The sequence below is a fragment of the Procambarus clarkii genome, chromosome 42 (genome assembly GCF_040958095.1).
Source record: "Procambarus clarkii isolate CNS0578487 chromosome 42, FALCON_Pclarkii_2.0, whole genome shotgun sequence".
In the NCBI taxonomy this organism is placed as follows: domain Eukaryota; kingdom Metazoa; phylum Arthropoda; class Malacostraca; order Decapoda; family Cambaridae; genus Procambarus; species Procambarus clarkii.
The window spans coordinates 20,640,775-20,659,933 of NC_091191.1; the positions used below are offsets into that span (position 1 = coordinate 20,640,775).

Sequence of the window (19,159 nt, forward strand, 5' to 3'; positions counted from 1 at the left end):
TTTGCTAATATATATAACGAAATTAATTGTTATTAGAGAAAATCCCAATTTTGAATGAACAGCATGTTAAAATTGATGAATACATCTTTGGGGTCGACCACTGGATGGAACGGACTTGGTCCGAGGACAGCTTAAACAGAGAATCTTTAAAATCTTGTGGAAAACCATCACAGATGCAGTAAATCCAGTGATTGAAGGCTTAAAATTACAAAGTAACGGTATTTTGAATAACGTTACTTTTTTGGCAATGGTAATGTGAAGACCCACAAACCTGGCTAACACCTTAGGCCTATAATTTTGCAGATCCCCAAGACAACTTATATACTTGCAGATAATGAACCAAATAATATCTCAATGCCTCCCAACCAGTCTCAAATCTAGCAACGAATTCATTGTTCTTAAGATCAGAAAATCCCACAAGATCTTAGCTTTTCTTGACCTTGAAGGTCTTCATTAACGTACCAGTTTTAAGGACCCTCAACATAATATTCTATATACAGTTGTTACACAAACGTGACTGCATCAATGGATAAATCTGTAGGAGCTGTGATGAGGGTTCGAACCTATGTGGTGGGTGTTCCTACACACATGCCCAGGTTCGAACCCTCATCACGGCTTCAATGGATTTTCTCATTAATACTATGTTTCCTCTGTTTCTAGCTGAAGATCTCTGTGTGCATTACTCTGTAATCTGAGAGTACCTCATGTGTATACACCTTTGTTAGCATCTGATCCCCAAGTTGAAACGAGTTATAGCAGTTATCCATATTTAACTGGTAACCTTTGCTCTTCAGTGGAGCAAACTCATAACCCTTTGAATTGTTGTCTTCCCAATTCCTGCATATACTTCAAAATTAAAGATGTAACCAGTCTTTGATTCAGCTAGTATGTACAGCCTTACTCCAAACTTAGTAGGTTTATTTGGATTAAAATCTTTAGAAGATAGATGGTTCCACAATGTCATTGTTCCTTCATCCAGACAGATGTTTCCGAGCAATATAGGTTTTGAATTTCTTAGATATTGAAGTTAGAACAGTAATGGAATGAGTGTGTATTGTCTTCGAGAATAGCATTATTGTTGTATGAAAATGGTTGGCAATTGTTGCATATCACTTTGAAGTCATACAAAAACTGAAAGAAGCTACATGCAACATTTTACCAGGTTGCCAGAACATTGACATTATTGGCACCTTCACAATTGCCATCAACTGTCAGTCGCAAATATCTGGCAAGCTCTTTTACATTCACTTTTTCCCCACTCATTCTTTGCTTGGTTAGGAGCAGTGGACAGGCCTTGTCATGCATACAATTTTGTTTCATATGCCAAATATTTCAGTAAATATCGCATAATATTAACTGAATAAATCGCAGTGGTGGTTGGTGCTGGGACAGTTAAGCCTGGTGGTCTAGTAAACAAAACTTAAATGGTGCAGTGATGTCAGTACCCCGGGCTTCACTAGAACTGGTATGTGGGGTTCCAGTGGTAAATGAAGCACCTGCACGTGTGGCTGTATCGATGGCCACACCAACATCACTATTCATTTTGTAACTAATCCTCACCTGCTGTTCCAGTTTGTCACTTAACTATCAACATCTCGCAATAATTTATACGACGAAAATATTAGCGGGCTGATCCCAAACCTGCACACAGAAATAAAACCACATGAGACCAGAGGGCATGGCAGACTGCACAGAATACCCCAGTTGAGAAGCAGAGGTGCAATAGGTACTCTGACAACTCTCAACATCAGAGGCCCGAGACACTTCAACCTGCTTCCACTACGCATAAGGGGCATAACTAGCCGACCCCTCGCAATGTTCAAGAGAACTTGATAAGCACCTCCAAAGGATACCTGATCAACCACCAGTTGTGATCCGAGGCGAAGAGCTTCTCCTGGCCCGCGTCTCTGCACTGCTTCAGCTGCTGTCTCCGATGACGTCACTCCCTCACCAGTTCTCCGGTGTTGGGTGCACACTTCAAACCACAACAATTTCTGTTAGCCTCAGTGGGTATTCATTGGCTTCACAGTTGAGCTCTCTACTACTGGGCTTCCTCGTAGGTGTCACAGGTCGCGTTCCCGGGGACCTTCCCGAACCCACTTTTAGAGGTAGGCTGTTGAAAATGCTTGTCTCTCTACTAGCCAACTTCCCCCCCCCCCACCCCCCTGTAGCTGTTGGAAAGTGGCTACTCATACACTAATAAACTACACTAGCGCCGAGAGCTACACAACCAGTCTACTTGTTGGCCAATATTTAACCCCTGTCTGCTAACCAATAGTTTCTCGGCTCGACAGAACTTACATTAATGAATGCCCTCCCGCATCAGTGAGTAAAGTTTCCTGTCATTGCACTTTACAAGTTTCATTATACATTTACCTTTTAACTCTTTTTACCTCTAACTCTTGAATGGCCATTTCCCACTGGCACTTCCTGCGCAAATGTCACTAGTCACCAACTTACCGACTCCCTCACTTCGTCGGGACTGCCTTGAAGACCTGCAGGGTAACCCTACACTATCCTCATTTACTCTTTGACTTGAGGCTGAAGTCCTTGGTCACTTCATTAGGCTTTGAGGCAACCCTCACTAGGCCCTCCATTAGTCTTACCTGTACAGCCTCTCATCATATATACCTCTTCAAAAGGTCATCGGCTACTCAAGTAATGTAGAGGTCTATTGTTTCCTCTTTGAAGCCTAACTACAGCACAAAAAGGGAATTCTGCAAAAATCTTTAAGCACTCAATCATACATCCTTCTTCGTCCAGGTCTGAGGTAACCGTGACAGAGCCTATGAGCTGTCTCGTTGCGTGGTTCGTCCGTGACAATCTCGGGACACCTATAGAATAGAGGAAGGTGTGGGGCTGTGGCCAATCACTTATCTCGTTGCATCTTGGGTATGAAAGTGTCACCGCTCTAAGCGGAAACCTACTTCCATATAACTGTCACAGGGGTCCAAATATGGGAAATACTAGGCCAATACTTTCCCTTGCGAATTCCGTGAAGCTAAATTTGTAACAGTCGTGAAACTCGCACTTTACTCACAAACTAAAACATTCCTTTCGTCACCTAGCACGTTTGTCGGGTGGATTTAAGTATCGTTCCCCCTCTGGCCTGCTTGTGCTGCTCAAGTCATCTTTGGCTAAACCATGTCCTTATATTTAAGTAATCGAAGCCTGGTGTATTACCCGTTTTCCTATTGATACCTTTCTTCAAAATAAGTGATTCGTTGTTGGGTAAATTCTTGTACCATCCCACAGATCCTGATATTGCAGCTGGGGTGTTGTGGTTACCAAATCTTCTGCATTCCTTTATCTCTAAATTATTTGCCTAATACATTCTAGATTCTGGAATGTAAATGTTTAATTTTTTTCTTGGTTGCAAGTTTTGCAGCTTCGTCTCCAATGGCATTTCTTTTTATTCCTACTTGACTTTGCACCCAGTTGACATATTAAATATATATTATATTAAGTCTTAAAACTTAATATTTATTAAGTCTTAGCCTTAATATTTTCGTCCATCTGGGAACCCTTGTTGTCTCGCATTGCTTCGTTTTGAATAACCAACATATGGTCACTAGCCAGGAGAGAAAGTAAATCTGGTAAAACATTATGACTGTCCCGCTCCTAGAATGGAACGTGATTGCTCCTATTATATTCACTTGCAATTTTGCCTCTCAGATATTTAATTTCCCGTTTGAATGTCATTTTAGAATCAATCCATACTCCAAGATATTGGCATCGAGTAATCCACTGTAGGTTAATGTTTTGAATTAACAAGGTGCCTGATTTACCAGAGGGCCACTAATCCTAGTGGACTCACAGGACAGGAAGCCGGCGGCTTCTCGAAACGCCCTGCCATTTACCTTTATGATCTTTTCCACATATATTTTAAAACAGTTTTGGCAGTTACGGCTTCGGCGACGAGGCTTTTCCATGGGTTAATGTGAACTGTGGGTGACAAAGCAGCACCTTTTCTCAATCCTACATTGTGCTTGAGCTTAAAACCGTTGCTCCTTGTTTGTGATACATAGGACTGTCTGAAGAAAATATCCTGACCAACATCCTCCAACTTTTTCAGTAATTTTTATAGTTTCAATGAGATATGCTCTGTCATGCTTGATTTGCCGTGTTGTTAACCCTGTGGCCTTCAAACGTTCCTGATATGAGAGATGATTGGCGCAACCTGTCCTCTTACAAATTACGTCTGAATTTGACCGTTTGCCCGTATCGGCGAAAATGGACGTAATTTGAAAATGAAAAAATTTTGATTTTTTTTTTAAATTTTGTTAACCAAGGCAGCAAGTTAAGGGTCCTCTGGTAGGTTAGGAGGGCAGGAAGATCTAAGGTTTCAAAACGTCATGAAAACCGTTAATTGAAAGTTTCCTCCCCTAACCGTGTAAGCAGGACGACGGAAAACGGTACAGTACATCACTTCCGTTAAATTTCATTTCAAATTCCGTCCTTTTTTGGCCATACGGGCAAACGTGCGAAAATCTACGTAATTTTAAGAGGGCGGGTTGGGAATGACTTCTGTTGCTCAAAGTTGCACCTACTCCAGAGCAGCTATGTCCCTCTGAAAATGAGGTCTCCATGCTTGCATACAGTAATCCAAATGGGGCCGCACAAGAGATTTACAGTTGAACCATTACATTGTTATCCTTAGTCAATTTCGCTTGATAATCCCAAAAATTTCGTTAGCTTTTCTGACTACTGCACACCTGTTGTGCAACTTATAATGCGTGGTGGATTTTGACTACAAGGTAGTTCTTTTCATCAATATGCTGTAATGTAATGCTATTCATTTGGTTATCGTAGCATGGGTTATTGTCCGAGATGCATGGTCTTACATTTGTCGATATTAAAGAGCATTTGCCAGTCTTCTGGCCATTTGTGGAGTTAATGTTACTCTGTTAGGCTTCAATATCATCATTTCCCACTTTACCATAAATCTTTGCATCGTCTGCAAATTTCATGATGTGGTTTGTAATATTCTCATCCGTCATTGATATATAAGACAAATAGGGTAGGTCCCAAAAAGGACCCTTGTGGTATCCCACTTCAAATCATTTCTCCATTTAGTTTCCTCCATTTAGCACATTTGGAAAAACCCATTGTTTTCTTTCCTTCAACCATTGTTTTATCCATTCTAATATTTTATTATTTATTCTATGGACCTGTAATTTTCTTGCCAGTCTCGTGTGGTTCCTTATCAAAATCTTTAGCAAAATCCATGTATACTACATTTACTGGAAGGCCTTTGAGTAGCTGGTTACCGTTTCCAAAAAATGTGAGCAAGTTTGTTTGCCAGAATGTGTGTAACAATCCATGTTGTGCCGATTGTACAAGCTTGTACACTGAAAGATGGTGAATGATTCCCTCCCTGAGGATTCTCTCCATGAGCTTGCAGATATGAGATATCACGATGATTGGTTGGTAGGTTTTATACCGAGCTCTTTCTGCATTTTTGAAAATAGGGGTGACATTTGCCTATTTCTAATCTAGGGGAACCATCTCTTGGTTTCGAGATTTTGTGTAAAGTAGTTTCAGCTGTAGGCACAGTTCTGCCTGTTCCTTTAAGACTTTGCATTGGATTTAATCCAGGGGCTTTCGAGTCTTTTAGCCTGTCTGGAGTGCAGTCACCTAGTCTCATTGTCTTAGATTTCTGTGCAGATTTATTTTTTTCAAAATGCTGCATTCAGATGTTACTTTATCTAGCGGCACTTGTGCTTTATTGATAAGTGAAAGACCTGTGACGACAACTACTATATCATCGGCATAGTTTAGCAATTTAACTCTTGCCATTGTCATGGAAACCAGGTTTTCTATATGGATGTTAAAAAGAATAGAACTGATGACTCCTTGTGGAGTTCCATTTTCATACAAGTGTAGTCTGACACTTGGCCTTTCAGCATTACTCTGGCATACCTGTGATTAAGAATCTTGAATCCATGCTAGCATTTTTACCTTGTCACCATTTTATAAATAACGTGTGTAAAAATTCTTGTTGGCTTTCAAGTTTGAATGCTTTTTCTAGATCAGGGAAAATCACTAGAACCGAACCTGAGTCGACTCTTCCTAGTAATGTTTCTATGCAGTTTCCAGTTACAACTATAGTAAAACCAAATAAATTCTTAAACAGGTCTCCAGTCTTTCACAGTAGCCTTTAAGACCATCAGTTCTGCAATTTATTAATAAATTATGTTAACGAAATTGGTCTAATTGCCAGGGTCTTTCGGGTTAGTAATCGGAATGATGTCTGCTTTCTTGCAAGAGGTCGGGAGCTTGCCGAGCTCCCAAGATACATTGATAACGTACAGAACCTGCGTGTGCGATCACTGAATATGTAATGTTATCAGTACCTTCTGTAGTGTCATTGCCACTTTTTTTGGGTCAGATTAGTTCTTGTTTAGTAAGGAGTCACATTCGTCATCTGTAGCTATGCTCTTTCGAATGGACGTCAACCTCTCCTGTTTTTCCTTTCTGCTTTCTGACCATTGCAGGAAGCAGGTACGAAGCTTTTCCCGTAAACTGAACAGCAAGTCACTCAGCCTCCTGCAGTGGTTAAATACATGCACGTTGTCAAGGTGGTCGACCTAACGTTGTCAAGGTGGTCAACCTAACGTTGTTTTAACCTGTCCCCGAATCTTTCCAAGACTACTATGCTCATTTAGAATGACACCAATCAAACCATTTTGCCTCCTTTAACTCTCTGGAAACTAGTCAGCTTCAGATATCACTGCTCTTAGCAGAGTTCTTCCTAACAGTGTGCGGTTTCTCTAGAGATGTTTTCTGTTGACTCTGGGGTTTTGTTCTTTACCTTCATTACTGTAGAACCAATAGTTATTTCGTGTTGTGTTTCCTGTGATGACTGGAGTAACTTTCAGCAGCTGTAATGGCTTCCTGGAGATTGGTCTCATGTCCGAATCCTTGGGTGGCTAGTATGGAGCATGCCATTTTTCAAGTTCGTCCTGGTATATATTCCAGTTGGCCTTTTACATTCCACGTAGGTTGTACCGGTGGTGTAGGAGTTTTTCTTTGTTTAGTGTTGTGATAGTAGCATAGCGGTCACTGGTGATCAAGTTTACTTCACACTTCACCTGATGCTTGAGATCAGTTGAGATCAACGTAAGAGAACCTCCTTGAATGTGTAAGAGTTCCCCAGGGTTGAGAAGTGATCAAGTATTTCTCGCAGAACTTTAGTCTAATCGGCTAGCCGAGTCACACCTACCTCCTGAAATGTGCATTAAAATCCCAGGTAATAATTATATCATGCATCTCCATGACAAGCACTTCCTCTGCTGTTTACATATAAGGGCTTGTAGACGTTATATACGAGGAGCTCAATATTAGCCATATTCACTGGTACTGCTAATACCTCTACTCATCCCCACACGGAACTGCATCTTTTTCCTTGCTTTTATGGTGTTACTTGACAAGGATCATTAACCCTTCTCTCCTTTTCATGAGGTATAATTATTGGGGATAACCAGTTAATCTGAAGGATTTCGTGGCTGGTTAGACAGTTTCTTGCAAAACTATTATATCTGCTTTTGTACCGATTGCAGCTTCCTAAAGAGTGGGTTTTTAATTCCAAAACCTTTTATGTTTCAATGAATTCGTAATGAAGAGACAGTGGTTTCTGTTGGCGTTGCCTTTCCTAGAAAACTCCCCTTGGGAATCGACAACCATATTCTCCACTTCGCTAGTAGTGTAGCTGCAAATCTGAATGAATCAATTGTTCATGTCTATCTCTTGTATTACAAGATATTGTTGCTCTTGATTCGCCACAGTTTCCTGCAGATGCTTTTGCGGATCTTGATAATCTGATGTGACTATCCCACTGTTATTGGTAGGCTGTATGCCCATGTGTTTGTCCTCCTGTGCTCTGTCTTGTCTTGTACCGTTTCTTGTGTAACTGTGGTCTGCTGCACGATCTTTATTATTACACAAGCGATTGCAAGAGTCTTTTGTTGGAGGCATTCTGGGTCAACTGTAAGCAATTGTTAATGGTCTTTGCCATGATCTTCAATGTTTTTCAGCTAGACCTTGTGTAAAACTAAATCTGTTTTGTTGATTCCGAAAGTGATTGTATTTTATTTCCATGTTGTAATTCTGCAGTGTGTTTGTGCATTTTCCGATTTGGAGTTGTTAAGTAGTGATGAACTGTGTTCTATGAGGGTTGGCATCTGTTGTGGCTGGGCAAGAGTGTTTCAGACGTTAATGTTGGTGTATGTACTGCTGATCTGTGATTATCCTGACCTTAGCTGTCTGCACCTTTACTTTCCATGTGGTTGTTCCTCAAGAATGATATTTCCTCAACTTGGACATTTGGCTGTTGTGGTCTGGTTTGCCTTTTGCTTAGCTGTACAGTTTTTGGCTGGATGCCTCAGGCTGCGCACGCGCACACATGCGGGCACATACCCACCCATCTTTCCTGTCCGGTGCGGCGTGTTTGATGGTGGTCATATTTCTGACACCTGAAGCAGCGCAGGGGTTCCGTCACGTATGGACGGTCAATATATTCCCTAGTTTCCAAGATTGAATGTTTCCAGCACATGTCCTGTAACAGTCACCAGAACCTGACGTGTCACTGCTTTGTCCATTTTTGTGCGGCACCGTTTTGCATTCAAGAATTACACACAAAAATCACAATTGCGTGATGATGCATCAAATGAACAAATCCACAAATCCAAAAGGCTGCAGGATCCAGTAAGTTCAGTAGAACTTTGGTTTCAACTCCTTTTACCATGTTGTAGCTCAGTCGGTTAAGGCAGCATCTGGGTTGCTCTCTGAATTAGGTTCTAATCCTCGTCATGGCCCTTGTGGATTTGTTCATTCAAGAATTGCTTGTGTTCTAGTATTGAATCCTGTGGAAATTCGACTGGATATACCAACACCACAACTTTTGTGGGTCTTTCAGAAGGATCAAGGTCAAGGTAAGGTATCCAGCTTTTCGAAGCATTCAGGTATTCCGTGGAGAAATGTTACTGTTTCTAGGTAATTTGCAGTCTTTTGTCTGGATTTCATACTTTCATGTTCACAGTAATGTTAAGTTTGAGCACTGGTTGCCTCTTTTCCATTTCCGTTACTCCGTCAATTGTTGTCTGTCTTCATTATGGTAATTAGAATTTTGCAATACTAAGTCTGCAATTTGGTAAGATATGAAGTCTGACACTGGCTAGTGAGAGACTGGTGCCGTCTTCTCTAGGTACATTATGTCGGGATTCTTCCTGGTAGAAGTACTTTGTATAGCCTCGATAGCAGTTCTCTTTAATTACTGTACTTCGGTGAACTGTCCTCCCTCTTGTCTGAAAAGTGCTTCCATTTCCCTTTTCTCCTGGACTTCCTTTTGACATCTCCCAGTATTGAGGGCCGATTCACATTCCAACCTAACGCCTGAGACACTCCTAGGTCTGGATAAATTTATTTCTCATCAACGTAGGTCGTAAAATGATTTTCCCAGGTGGAATCAGGGATACCTAACACCTAGTTGAGCAGTTTGATCTACCTTTAACTGTCAAGGTCAGTACACCATATAAGATGCATCATTGTGGCTCTGCCCATAGGGTATCGACCTGCTCAGTGATACGGCCCTCTCACACACAAAAATAATAGATCATTGGGAGCCGGGTGACCTGACCACTGTGGTAACAATGTGGGTCGCCTGCATACTAGGGTATGTGCAAATCTAGCTAGGCGGACAACAGATAGTCTAAAGTGGTATTTATCCAAGAACTGCTGAAGAAATCTGCTACGTTCCTTCCTAACAGTAGTGCGGCATGTCCGCCTGGCGGTCGGATATTCACACGAAAGACAGTCAACATGTTACATCAACAGTTGTGACTGGGTATTGATAGGTTGTTCCTCACAAAACTGCCAAGATCTGAGCTGATGGTTGTTCAGAATATAAAGTTTTCCAGAGAAACCCATGTGCGGCCTGCTGTACCAGTCGCGCCGGCGGCGAGTCTCATGGCTGGTGATCGGCTCACCCTAGTAATGTAGGTCATTATGAGCTTTCTCCACAGCCTATAGTTCTTAGTTACGACTACCTCTCGCCTGATGCTTCACTACTCGTAATTTTTATTATCTTCGTTCAATTTTTAATGGATAGACCAAGCCATTGTAATATTTTTATTAGCGTCTTTGCTTTCACATATACTAACTATTTGATCCCTCAAAATTATTAAAGATTCTAGAACTCACTTCTGGTGGACACACACTCATGCAGTCATCATGTAACAACAGCTTTAGAAATCCCTCTCCTCGTATCAATGAAGAGTGCCACAAGCCCAGAATGTTTCGTCTGAGAACATTTAATATGAGATCATCAAGTCCAACAGATGCTATGCATGGATTGTCTACCAGAGAAGTGAGGGCAGCCAAGTACCATATTCTTACACGTCCCCGACTGTGTACGCCACCAGCAATCTCTAGCAGCTTCAAGCATCAGTACTACAGGTACAAACGTTACCATCATCATCCTCCTGGTGGTTCCTGAACCTCGGGCAGCTGTAAGTGCTTGACCGCAGTGGCCACCCATCTGTGGTCACAGTCACCATCTTGTGTAAATATGGACACGTGGATGTGGATTTGATTTTCAAGACCATACTATTTGTGTGTTGAATTGTCTTCCCATGTGACTTGTCCACATCAATTTGCCTGTCAGTGCCTGAACAGGTGAAGGCCGAGTCATTGAGACGAAGATTACCTGACCCATTCTTGGCGTGTCCTACACTGGGCCAGTTGTCCTCCGGAGAGTCGGTAAGTATTGCAGAAATATCTTATTTAACAACGCACATTTTAACACTTTTGTAGAGATTAATAAATGTTCTTTGTTGTGCATACTTGATATCAGTATCTTGAACTCTTAAATCGTTGAAATTTGGGCAGAGCTGCCTCATCAACATGGCGACTTGCCTCGCCATGTTGGTGAGGCAAGTCAAAGTGTTAAGAAAAGGTTCCCTCGAGAGGGTTGAGTACCCATCCAGTTGGATTGATATGTGCCTCTCTGATACACAGAGAGCAATCACACTTACCTGATGTATCTGAGAAAATCCGTGGGAGACGTGATGAGAATTCGAACCTATGCGATGGGCAACATTTTAAAACACGCTTGGGGGCATGTTTCTGGGAATGTCCAGCGCATAGGTTGCCTGTGTGCATGATTATTTTTAAACTTGTTTGACAAAGATTTTTCTTTGTGCGAGTTAAAACACGCATTATTTTGTTAATCATAAATCTAGTGTTCCTTTCTATATCAGTATAATATGTTTTAACACTGTATAATCGACATCCTTAATATGCGCTATCAGTGGTAAAAAGAAAAGTTTTTTAAATAACCTTTTTCTTTAACCTTGTTAGAATATGCTGCATACTACATGATGCTTAATATACTGAATGCCGAATACCTCACACACGTAAGTTAGGTTGGATCGTTAATGTACGATTCTCTACACTAGCTAATAATAATTAAAAAAAAATAGTGAAGCTAGCACTATGGGTCACTTGGATGGAGGAGCTGGTAGGTGGTGGATAACGGCATGGACCGTTAGATGAATGGTGGATTAACAGGACGATGGATCGCTGGTTGGTGAATGGCATTTTAACAGGGTGCACCGAGAAACAAGTAATTAGTATCATAATTCGCTCTTGTACATACAATAGGACTATTTAGGTTAGGTAAGGATAGTGATGCATAGACATTATTTACTCTAAATGCATAGAGTGGGAGGAGGCGGGTGGTCATGACTGTCAGCTGATGAATGGAAGGGGAGACAGCCACTAGTGAGTTTTGCACTTACTTGTACGGGAAAGAATTCATTGTTAACAGTTATTGTATTTCACGCCCCCTAAACGTTCGTTCATGCTTGCACTAACCTCGACATGCATATCTACTATCTGTAAACCTTAATGGGTTCACTATCAATTTGAAACGTTCCTTGAAGTAACTTTTTACATTCTTATTCTTTGTAAATTCCTATTTACTTCACTGAAACTGACAATTAGAAACTCTTCCCTAAACATTTCTCCTCCCGAAACTTAAGCTTAATGCTTACTGTATCTTTCTTGCTAATCCTTAATTACATTATACAAAATTATGTACTGTACGAATCAATTTGAAACATGAGTAATTCTCCTCGATTTTTCCCTTTTCCCATCATTCCCAAGAATGTTGCAATGAAAATTAGCTGACAAACCATACTTCCACTACCTAATGTATGAAACATTTTGAAAAACTAAATGAACCATTTTGAGTTTCCCTTTTAACTTCGTTAACGACCTATACCCCTTAATTACCATTTTATTTTGCAATTCAAAAAATTCCCTTTTACTAATCTTGCAACTGTGCAAGGATAACCATGCAAAGCACACCACATTTTCAATCCTTGCAATTGCTTTGCAAACCAGGACAAGAGGTATCTGTTACATCTTGCTAGGAATATTTAATCAAATTTTGAGGCATGGTATTTTACCCGACTGTTAGATACCGACTAATAATACCCATACTCAAGCCAAATTCACAAACATTCTGGCCCATACGAGAAAATCAGTAGGAGCCATGAGGAGGAGTCGAACCTAAGCTCTGAGAATTCTAGGCAACAACACCAAAGACAACTGCACCAAAACATTGTCAAAAGAATTCCAGCCTCGGATACTTGGGAGTACCCAAAGCAGAGATTCAAGTCCTACTCAAGCGCCTCCTCATTTTCTCATTGATACACCACATTAATGTGATTTCTTTGTGCCTTGAGACCCATCTCTGGCGTCCTGTATGTATAAAGTTCTATAGAGGATTATACTCGGCAGGTTAATGTTTTAAATTAGCTCCTGTTCAGTATGGTTTCCTTTCTGGAAGAAGCATTCAAACATGCTTTGCTGAATATTTTGTTAGACTGGATTCATGCTCATAGATGGCATTTATTGACCTTAAAACTGCTTTTGATACAGCAAAAGGTGAGATAAATTAGATTAATTAGTCTCTTTTGGAGTTTATGGAAGACTTGACATAGCTCTAGGGGTACCCGAGTATCGGAACCGCCTCAGTTCTTTCAAGGGAGTCAAAAGTAAACATTCTCCTCCCATTGATTTTGGTTCAACCCTGATTAGTGCGCTTTGCCCAACACTGTTCAATGTTCTTGTGCACAAAAACTGGTATTTGCACACTTGCTGATAAAGCTGTCATTATGTCGACGACATTTGTTTTGTTTTAAGTATCCAAACTAGACTGCAATCTTCTTGAATCACTCGCTGCTAAAATCAGTGAATTCGGTCTTTACCTTAATCCATCGCTTTCTTCCAGAAAACAACCAGTGCCTCTGCAGCTTTCAAAGTTAACCAAACCATACAAACATGTAGGCAGCACAAATACCTTGGAGTATCATCAGTGACATTGTTAATTACCTATATCGTAGGTTAAAATCCAAATCACTTAAAATACTAGTAAGAATATTGGAATGCATGTTATATATGCCAGACTATTCAACATGTTTGTTAGATCCCTACTTGATTATCATGCCTTGCATTTAGCTTCCCCGCCTCTGTTTTGAACAAACTACAAGTAATAAAGAATGAAGCCATGAGGGTAATTCTTGGTGCCCCAAGAAGCACAAGAATCATCACCATGAGGAAAGAACTGAAGCTTCCAACCATACTAGAGAGAATCATCCAAGTCAACACTACCTTTTCCCTTCAGGTAATGGGAGACCCTACATCTCCAGCATTGTTCAGAGAAATTATGTGCCGTTAACACACTAAGTGGTGCAACATTCCACCTCACTCCTTGAATGATAAATGGCCGAGTAAAAATGTCGGCCATCTCATGAAACTGAACATTCCTTGTAAATGCAATATTCCTGTCACTGATCTCTCTATCTGTACACCACAATTTAAGTACTATATGCAACTGCTACTAAGATGGTTAATTAGAATCCTGCTCTTTCCAAAGCCGTCACACTTTAAATAATTGCCTCATCAAAATTTTTGAAAATCCCTCGAGAACTGTCCACATCGATATTGCAGTCCAGGTATCTACAGAACGGACTGTAGATGCATCTACAGGACGGAAATAGCATGCAGGTTTTACAGACAATTCTTGCACACAAACTATCATTGTTAGGTTAAACTGGCTGCACTACAACTAGCTACCAGTACATTATCACAGTAGGAGGAACTTTGTGCTTCAAAGTCTGCTCTTAAAAAGATTTCATGCACGACCGACAGTAAGAGCTTTATAACTGGACTTTTTATACAACCTGCTCACTGCACAGTATAAAGGGTTTAGAACATCTTGTATGGATACCATCTCACAAATATAACACCATAATGACAAACATTGCATCCAAATGTGTGTGTAAGAATGATGAAGGCGAATTAAACCAAGGTACCCCAATCTATGTTGTTGAAACTACTGTTCCTATTACCTCATACATGACTCGTCCACAGCCCGTTCTCATCACAACGGCCCAGTGGTCGTTAACCCGGCAGCCAAACATGAACGTGACGAACGCTTCACATTTAACGAGCCCTCGTTCTATACTCGTTCGTGCACTGACCCACAACAGTTTACATATTTTAACACTATTTAAAATAGTTTTTATTATGTTACCTATTATATATTATTTATTAGGCGAGGGAGACAGGTTGGAATACACTCACGTACTGTAATTTCCTTCAACAACTATCATAGAACTATACATAATTTAAACATACTTTGTTAGTTATATTCGATAAAATATAGTACTTGGTTACACAGGACGTTAATGTTAATTAAGGCGTCTCTGGGGTTGGCGGCAGCGTGGACGACACTGACTCAGTATGGCTAGTTTCATTCACATAGGATGGCTCTTATGCGACTCTTGTTAGGTTAAAAGTCTTTGGTCCATATTTCAAGGATTGAAATCTGATAGTTCACAACAAACACCTTATAACTGCCAGAATTTAACTATTAATTTTGTAAACTATTTTCAGCTGCTTGTGGTCGAACGTTAAATTTCACAATGTTGACACTCTAGCCGCTGTTGTGGAACAGTTAATCACATAGGAATTGTTTTAGAATTTAATTTTGTTGTAATTAGCTTCGTCAAAAGTTTTAGGCTAGGTAAAAGTCTCTACTAATAGACAAAGGTATATTACACAATATTATATCAAATGAGTAAACCAGAGTCAATTTAATTATTTTAAATAAAGCTTTAACATCTTGTAATTATGTTTAGACAATCAGCAAATATAGACTATTGTACCAACAGAATACAATGTGATAAAATAACAAATAATCTAGAGTAACTTGCCTGTAAGCCTGGCGCAGGTAACCTCATGCACAGGACTGTCCAGGTGACTAATTTAGTAAAACCAATGAGGCGGGCGCTGAGCAGCACCTCTCCCCACGCCGGCCAGCACCACACTGCCTGCCGCGCCTCTTGACTAGCTTGGCCTGATGGGTCAACTACCTGTGACGTCATTCACCTCACCTGACATAAGGCTGCCTCATATACAAATAATTCACAAGTAAAGTCACTTCAACAATATTAATATAGAGTTATTTCTATTAATGTGAAGTATGAGCAAGTGTGAGTATGCATTAAAAGCACATACTTCACTACTGGACATTAAACCCACTACCACACCCACCTAGTAGCTTGGAAGCTGCGTAACGCTTTCTGTTGAGCTCAACCCCCGCAAGCACAACTAGGTAAATACAACTAGATGAATATAAGAGGCTTTACCGGCAGTGACCATTACTTGTAGCTCCCTCATGCTCACCTGTAGCTCCCTCATGCTCACCTGTAGCACCCTCATGCTCACCTGTAGCTCCCTCGGACACACCTGCAATAGAAAGGCCCTTTTAAGTATGTTTCGAGCAAATTAACTAGTGCATAAGACTTTAAAATATCTGTTCACATCTATACAAGTACAAATATGTAAAGGATATTTGTAGACATTCTGGAAATAGAAAAGGAATAGAATGCAATCATAACCATTCCCCCAAAAAATGTCATAATATACTAAGGAAAGGAAAATGTAGCTTTGAATCAACTTGTAGATTTCTCCATCCTGACATGTACGAATCCTCACTCCAGGAAAAAAAACCTTGTAGTGGTGTTGTCGAAGGCTGTGCGGTTTTGGGGCCGAGTCCTGCGGAGGGGGGCTCCGCGGGACTCGGTGAGGTGCCCGGCGTCGAACGAAGTGCACGCCCTAGTGGGCGGGTCGGTGTGTGGCAGCAGAAAGCAGTCCGGGTGTGCTTCCAAGTGTGCGGCCCTGTGACCAGCTTCCTAGGGGGAAACCCATCCCTTTCGTCCTCCCGTCTGGCGAGGTGATCGCCAGATCTACGGCAACTGCGAATTTTGAGTGTGATGACCTGGTGTGTCCTGTTCCCTGGTGCCCATCTGGGTTCCACGAGCGCAGTGTTTTGTCTTGGGAGTGCCGAATTCGATGCATTGGCCTACTGCGACTCCTGGGTGTCAGATTCCTGAAAGTGACCAACTTGTTTGGGAAGCTTATTGCTTACGGTTTCCAGCTCTGGAGTACCCGTGTATGTCGCTTGTGTGCGTGTTTATTTTCTTGTCCGCATGATTGCTTTATTCTTTGTACAACATTTATGTTATGCTCTCATATGTATTTTTTTGGGTATCATGTTACTCGGTTGTTGGTGCCCTTATTTGTGTCCGGTTCCGCTCGTTTGTGTGCGTGGTCGGACTGCCCGTGCTTGTGTTTTTCTTGCCTCCCCCCCTTTTTCTGTTTTAGGGGGAGGGTTGGCTTTCTGTACATTTGTTATTTTTTTTTTTGTTCTTGTCCTTATGTCATTTATGTGTCATTTATTTGTGTATTTTGTGCAGTTTCTTTGCTTGTGTCCCTTTGTGTTTCTTTCCTTGCTCCTGTGTGGGTCTCTTCCTTTGCTAATGTACCAAACTTTTTATTTATGCCTGTTTTATGGTGTGTGGCGCATGCCTTTTGCGTGTTCTTGTGCTCCTCTGTATTTTGTCTTTATATTCTTGTTTTGTTGATGTTCTTTTTGCTTTTTATATGATGTGATTTGTCTCTTTCCTGTGCCATGTGATTTTGTTTATTTTTTCTGTTCTTTCCTTGTTATGTGCTTGTATTTTGGCTTTTTATATCAATAAAAAAAATGTGTCGTAGTAGGTAGTAATCTTATCAACGAGATCTCTGGAGAAGGCTTGCACATTCGTTATTGTGTAATCTTGATACCATTTTGAAATACAATTAATAAAGTGGTCATGCAAGCCATATGGAATATTAATTTTCTGTCTCTGATGTCTATGAGGTACATCATGCTGTACCTCATAAGAAGCAGAAACTGCATAGTGACCAAGAAACTTCACTAACCAAGTGATTTACCAATGAACATTCCATCCTATTTTGCACAAGGTTTCTACCCATTACATAATCAAGTCTGCCTCCCAATAAATGGGTTTGGGTATCTGTAGTATGCACAGTTAATCTGTTGTCATAAATATATTTTATAAATTTGCATCCATTATCGATGTTAGTAATGTCTCCCAGCGTAATATGTCTAGCATTAAAATCTCCCATGTATATTGTCTCGTGATTGTCTAGATCTGGGACCAATGTTACATTGAATTTCTGGCTTCTGGCATATACGTTGAGGAATGAGAAGTGGCCTGTTGCAGTTTGTACATGAAAGTGATGGTACTGTGTGTGTACATTGTGTGACGTGCTCACGAGAGTGTGCGGTAAATCACCTCTGATGTATGTTAATAGGCATGTGGCGTTACTGTTAGTATAGGATGCATACCCTCTGATCTTTGGTGGGATTTTGTTTATCATGTTGGATGTGTAGGGCTTCTGTATAGCAATTATATCTATGTTGTTACTGGTAACATGTGCAATTAGATCATTCAGTCTTTTATTGATGCTACGAATGTTCCAACTGAGAAACCTAATGGTCCTTGTGTCAACAGCAGCCATCGTCTTGGCGTTGTTCCTCCGTGGGGCTGGTGGTCTCATTGTTGTCTTTGTCCCACTTCCACAATGTGTTAATTAATGACTCTAGGACGTAAAGAGCCGCACCAACCTGGTGTTTGGTGTCGTCAGTAACACCTGGTGATGTCATCATTCTCTCAATCACTGAGGAACTCCCCTGGAAACACAAACCGAAACTGTCTCTATTTTCTGCTTGTTACAACTTGTAATAAAGTTGTTACATCTTGGCTTAACGTGTTTATGACGTATTAGAACGTTGTTACAACTTGCTATATTGGTTGTTATAACTGGTTAGGTGTTAAAACTTGTTCGAACGCTGTACCAACGTCGTAGTTTCGGTGTGTGTTTGGCGGGTCTGGATGGTCCATAAGTGAATGTTCTCTGTAAGTTGCATGGCATAAGTACTGTCACGCAGAATATTATAATTTTCATTCTGGTACTGGGCTCGAACGCGTTCATTAAGGTCATTAATCATTTTAAAATATTCTGATGCGAATAGACTTCCTTCTCCAGTTAATGTTTCTGTGTCACTAACACTGCTGTCATTACCGAGTTGACTAACGACGTCGCCGCCGCCACTGCCTCCGTTGTCGCTCTCATCTCTGCCGCCGCCGCCGCCATCACCACCGCAGGTACCTTTACCAGCGCGGGCCACGGCTGTGATACAGCAGTGTGGAGGCTGCTGTATCTCTTGTGAAGGAACCCAACGTAGCGTCTGTATAATTTCGGCCAGTTCTGTTACCTGTGCTTGCAAGTCTGCCAACTGTCCTTCAGCTGTTGTCTCAGGCTGTTGTGTGTTGTCAACAAGGTACTCGTCAGTCAGTCAGGTGCTGTCACAGTGAGAGGTTGTGTTAGCTGGAGCTCTGGAGTAACATTATTATTGCAATATTGGAAGGATTAGTGAAGGATTTGGCGAGTCTGGTTGGAGCTCTGAGAGCAGAGATGGATTCCCTGCGGGAGGAGGTACGACGGCTGAGACTTCGGGAGGAAACGAAGGAGGAGACCAGTGTTGACGGGACCTCATCATGGAGAGTCGTGAAAGACAGGGGTCTTAAGAAGACCTTGACAAGGCCGCCTACAGACGCCCTAAGGACAGCAAATTCATTTGCCGTGTTGGAGGACGAGTGCTGTGGTGCGCCTGCACTTCACTCGGAACGAAAATCAGCAAAGAGCGGAGCAGGCCCCTCAGGCTGCTCAGTTAAGG

At 41.2% G+C, this 19,159-nt stretch overlaps 1 long non-coding RNA gene across 1 annotated transcript in view; it reads right to left on the reverse strand.

The window, feature by feature from the left end:
• Nucleotides 1-7,868: 7,868 nt before the first annotated feature.
• The window catches only part of LOC138373613 (uncharacterized), a 306,568-nt gene continuing 295,277 nt past the window's right edge, over nucleotides 7,869-19,159 (reverse strand). Inside the window, exons 4-5 of the long non-coding RNA XR_011231274.1 lie at nucleotides 15,799-15,819; nucleotides 7,869-15,756 (exon numbers count right to left, since the gene is read on the reverse strand). This is a non-coding gene — a long non-coding RNA (uncharacterized lncRNA). The remainder of the gene's footprint in view (nucleotides 15,757-15,798; nucleotides 15,820-19,159) is intronic.